Raw genomic sequence first — 6,000 nt, 5'->3', positions numbered from 1 at the left:
CTTGCCAATAGCAGCTAAAAGGTGAGAGAATCCCTGCGCTTTTTTATAGTAAGCAAAGATTGAGGGGGCTCCTTTCTTCAAGGTAGCAACTTGTTGTTTGAGTTGCATGATCCGTGATTGAGATTGAGCGGAGAACAGGGTCTCCAAGGTGAGCCAGACTTCCCGAGAGGTGGAAAGACCAATAACATGTGGTAAGGCTTCAACCGAAAGGGTGGAGATGATGGCACTGAAGATCATTTTGTCTTGATGATACCATGACTGATATTCCGAATTAGAGAGGAGGAGACCGGAAGTGGGATCGGGAATAAGTTGGGGTGGTCATGGATGAGTTCCATCGACATAGCCGAAGAGATTTTGGCCCTCAAGGAACGAAACCATAAGAAATCGCTATAAGATTTAGTTATCTTGGTTGAGCTTTTCAGAAATATGATTATGCACATGTTGAAATGCTGTTGGGTTTGCAGAAGAATTGGTTTGAGGTGGGTTTGAAACAGGAGGCGTTGTTTGGGAAGAGGTAGTTTCGGAGATAGGAGGGGGAGTTGCCATAGACGTTTGTCTTGATATGCTCTGATACCATATAAAGTTTATGATTGTTTGATGTTTTTGCATTCCTTAACCGTAGGTTAGTGATCTTCATATATAGCAAATAAGAGTTAGTCCTATAATAGGACTTTACAATATAGAAGCTTATCAAAAGATAAGCTTAGTAAGACTAGAGGTAGAAAGCTATACAACAACTATCAAGATAGTTTAGATAAACTAGAACTCATATTCAAATCTAGATAGATTAATCTTTATTAGGTGATAAAGATTTATCTAGTCTAATAGAGTCCACATCTTTTTCATTCATAGGATCGTCCACTTCTTCATTTTGGATCAAAAGTGGGAATAATCCTCCCTTGTAACCATTTCCTTATTCAATTAAAAAAAAAAAAAAAAAAACTATTGTCAGAAAAGAACCCAAATTTTGCCGAAAAATATAAATTTTGTCAGTATTTGTTACCTATTCGAGACAAAACTAAGGTAAAAAATGAACAAATTCGGACTAAGATGGGCCATGAAAGGATTTTGAACTAGTCAGGGTTAAAAGCTTTTGATTTGGGTAAATGGATCTGAATCGCATCAAATAAATTCACCAAGTTTAGAAATTTATTTTGATCCTATTTTTTTTAGGAGCTTGGTCAGTAATTATGTAAGAAAAATGGTTTAGGATTCTAAAATGTATTTTCTATCAGATTCTAATTATGCAAAAATTCAACAGATGAAGAAGAGAGAAAAGAAGATGAACTTTGAGAGAGAAAGAGAATCCAGAGAGTGAAACCTTATCTCATTAGAGTTAAGAATGAATGATTAGAGTTGAATCCGTATTTATACAAGCTAGAAACCAATAACATAATTACATGTGTTTAACTAAGATAACAGACTGAACTAATTCGTAACAAATTAAAACTAATCTAACTAATCTGTAATCTGATAGCCCCGCTCAAGATGGATGGAATATGTTGATGACATTCATCTTGGACAAAAGATCATGAAAAGCAGGACGAGGAAGAGCTTTTCTAAGAATGTCTGCAAGTTGATGAGCAGACTTAACGTGTAATGTCCGAATCAACCCTTGAGCAATTTTCCCGCACACAATGTGACAGCCCAATTCTATGTGTTTAGTGCGTTCATGGAAAATCGGGTTTGCTGCAATGTGAAGTGCAGCCTGATTATCACAGAATACCAAAGCCTCTTGAGAATGAGAAAGCTGTGATAATAGCTTAAAAGTGCATATTTTCTCTATTAATATAAACATTATCATACTATGTTTTATTCTAATTCTTGCATTTTATATTTAATTGTGGAATATTGTTTAATTATTAAATGTGAGCTGAAATTGATATCAATGCAATGAATTGTGTATTTTTTTTTTTTTTTGTAGGAATTACAAAAAGAAATGAAAAATAAAAAGGATGAGCTATTTTGTAGAAGACCAAAAGAAAAGAAAAAATAAAAGGAGAAGAAAAGAAATAAATGAAATGGAGAAGCTAGACGTGCGTGGGACCTGGGACCTGGGACCAAAAGAAAAAAAAAATAAAAAAAAATAAAGAAAAAAAGAGAGAAACACACGTGGTGTGTGGCGCCACTTGAGGGGAAGAATTCTTTCCAAGCTAAGCCACGATTTGCCCGAGGTTTCTTTCCATATCCGGAGGCGCCATTTCAAGCGCGTAAAATTTTTTTAGACCAAAAATAACACCCGTCTTTCCTTAGATTGTGAAGGCGCGGAAGCCCTAGAACGTGTAGCCTATAAATATTCATTCTTCTCTTGAAAAAAAAAAAAAAAAAAAAAAAAAAAAAAGGAGAGGGGCAGTAGGCAGAGAGGGCACTGAAGATTTTTGAAGCAGAGTTTTATTTATTTTTTTCTCAATTTATTTTATGTTTAGTACTTTGATTATGAGATTTATTTTTATAGACATGAGTGGCTAAATCTTTAGCTAGGGCTAGAGGTGAAGCCTAGTATTTTTTTTTTTTTGTCTTCGTGAAACCATTTTATTTGTTGTTCTTCATGGTTTAATAATTGAATGTCAAGAATAATTTTAATTTGAAAGAAGTTTCATGATGGCAAATTTATTTTGATTTGTTATTATTTTTGCTTATATCAAATACTTATTCTATTTGGTTTGATATGATTCAAATTAATAATAGATACTTAATTTATTGTGTCATGTTATCAAAATCAAATTCTAATTAAACCACATTCAATTTATTTTATTTTTAAGAGTGCTTTATTGTTGTATTTTCCGATTAAGAGAATTGAAATTCTACCTAATTGAGTTATTGTTATATGTCTCATGAATACGTAAAATGATGCTAGGTGGATCCTTGAAATCCTAGTATTTCCATTAATTTCGTCCAAAGCCAATTTATTTATTTTAGTTTCGTAGTTTACTTTTTAATTCAAATTCTATTCCATTGCTCCACTTTCTAGTGGAAACCAAAGTCAAATTTCTTCTTCTTATTTTTTTCTGCATAATAATAAAAATTATTCTCTCCTGTTTGATCATTCCCTGTTGATCGACCTCGTACTTACCGAGAATTATTACTTGCGAAAGCCTACACTTGGGTTTGCACCCTTTTTCGTACAACATTGGAGATCCTTAAGCAATCCAAGTAACCAAGTAATCTCACAAGTCATAGCAACCATGGACCTGTATTTAGCCTCAGCAGAGGACCTTGAAACCGTATGCTGCTTCTTTGATTTCCAGGAAATTAGAGAGTCACCTAAGAAAACACAAAAGCCGGCGACTGATCGACGAGTATCAGGGCATGCAGCCCAATCTGAGTCACAAAAGGCCTTCAACTTAAGAGAAGAATCATAAGGAAATAAGAGACCCTATCCTAGAGAGGACTTCAAGTATCTCAAGACCCGAAATGTTGTATCCAAATGTGGTTTTCTAGGAGAATCCATAAACTGACTTAAGAGCTGAACTGAAAAGGAAAGATCCGGCCGTGTAATGGTTAAGTAAACCAATCTGCCAACTAATCTGCAATAGCTAGAAGGATCATCAAGTAGCTCACCATCACCCTGGGATAATTTAAGATTCGTATCCATGGGAAAGAGGGCTGGTTTAGCACCAAGAACACCAAAATCCTCTATAATTTCCAAAGCATATTTGCGTTGAGAAATAGAGATGCCTTTAGCACTGCGGGCTACCTCTATACCAATAAAGTATTTCAATGGACCAAGATCTTTAAGGCTGAACACACTATTAAGAAACTTAGTAAGTTCTGAAACTGCTGCAACATTATCACTTGCAATGACTATATCATCAACGTAAAAAAGCAAAGCAATAAAGGAAGAAGCTTGTGTACGAGTGAAGAGAGAATAGTCAGCCTTAGACTGTGTGAAACCATGAGAAATCAAAGTAGAGGAGAACTTGGCAAACCATTGTCGAAGGGCCTGCTTGAGACCATAGAGAGATTTCTGCAATTTGTAGACTTTAGATGATCCTATAGTAGCAAAACTGGGAGGGAGCTTCATATAAATTTCTTCATCTAAGTCTCCATGAAGAAATGCGTTATTAACATCCAACTAATGAAGGTGCCAATTCTTCACGACAGCAAGAGCAAGAAGGCATTGAACGATTGTGAGCTTGGCAACCAGGGCGAAGGTATCATAGTAATCCAACCCTTCCCACTTAGTGTATCATTTTGCCACCAAACGAGCTTTGTAATGCTCAATTTCACCATTAGCCTTAAGCTTCACTTTGTACACCCATTTGCAACCAATGAGATGTTTATTGGGAGGAAGATCCATAATAATCCAAGCTTTGTTTACTTCAAGAGCACTAATCTCAGCAGCCATGGCATCACGCTATTGAGGAGATTTAACAGCTTGGGAAAAGGACTTAGGCTCAATATGAGAGGAGACAGAGCAAGTAAAATGTTTATAAGACTGTGAAAGATTATGATAACCAAGAAATGAAGAAATATCATGTTGTTTACCTGAAAAATGTCTTGTAGAATTGATTGGAAGAGCATATTGAGTTGCTAGATTACAATGATAATGCTGCAAATATCCAAGTCTACGCTTAACATGAGTGGAATGTCTTGTAGGAATAGGAGGGGATGAAACAGGTAAATTAAGAGAAGAAGAAATTGTAGTATCAAAAGATGAGGAATTATGTGTCAAAACAGGAGAAGTATTGTGAGCAACAAAAGGCTGAGAATGAACTGATGTAGGGCTAGAAGAGTTAATATCTGAAATAGGATAAGGGATGACAAAGCAACCAGTAGAATTGAAATTAGTAAGCTGAGAATCAAATGGAAATATATGCTCATGAAAATATAACATCCCGAGAGACAAAAATAGATTTAGAAGCTAAATCATACAGTTTGTATCCCTTGGAATTAGAAGGATAACCAATGAAAATCATACGGTTTAGACCTAGCATCAAATTTGGACCTATTGCGGGTAAGTGTTGATGAATAGCACAAATAACCAAATACTGCAAGTGATGATATGAAGGAGACTTGGAAAAGAGTAATTGATAAGGTGATTTATTTGACAGATTAGGAGCAGGTATTCGATTGATTATATGAATCAAGGTAAGAACACATTCACTCCAAAATTGAAGAGGCAATTGAGACTTAAACCTTAATGCTCGAGCAACATTAAGTAAATGTTGATGTTTCCGCTCCACAACTGAATTTTGTTGTAGAGTTTCAACACAACTTAACTGGTGTATAATTCCTTTGGTAGAATAAAAGTCATGAATACAAAATTCAGCCCCATGATCAGATCTAACAAATTTAATCTTGAGCTGGAATTGAGTTTTAATAAGATGAAAAAATGACTGAAATAAGTGACGAACTTGAGCTTTAGATTGTAACAAGTAAACCCAAGTAAAACAGCTAAAATCATCCACTATTGTAAGACAGTAAGAGCTGCCATTTATTGATTGAACCGAAAAAGGTCCCGAGATGTCTACATGAATCGAGTAAAAAATTGAACTTGAAACAGAAGTACTAATAAAACTTAATCTTCGTTGGCGAGCTAAAGGACAAACTGTACAAATAGTAATGGATTTACAAGAAGCAAAAGGAAGTACATCATGCAACAAAGACAATCTAAATTGTGGTAGATGACCAGAACGAAAAATGCCAAACATCGGCTTTAACAGTTTTAATGGAACTAGAAAACAAAAGCAGTAGTAGGATCATAAACTGTACATTGTAATGCCGAAGTAGATGAAGGAGTAGATGCCTTGGATGTTTGCAGAAAATGAAACAAGCCACCCTGCTCTCTAGTCATTCCAATCATCCTCCAAGTGTGCAAGTTCTGAATAAAATAGAAACCAGCACTAAAAATGAGACAACAATGAATATTTCGGAGTAATTGACTAGCATAAATTAAATTGAATGAAAAGCCTCACACAAAGGACATTTTTGAGAATAAGATGCTCAGATAATTGGACTATACCGATATGTGTCACTTGAGCAAAGTGACCATTAGAC

Source organism: Alnus glutinosa, chromosome 3 (assembly GCF_958979055.1).
Source record: "Alnus glutinosa chromosome 3, dhAlnGlut1.1, whole genome shotgun sequence".
Classification (NCBI taxonomy): domain Eukaryota; kingdom Viridiplantae; phylum Streptophyta; class Magnoliopsida; order Fagales; family Betulaceae; genus Alnus; species Alnus glutinosa.
This window is presented reverse-complemented; position numbering follows the sequence as displayed.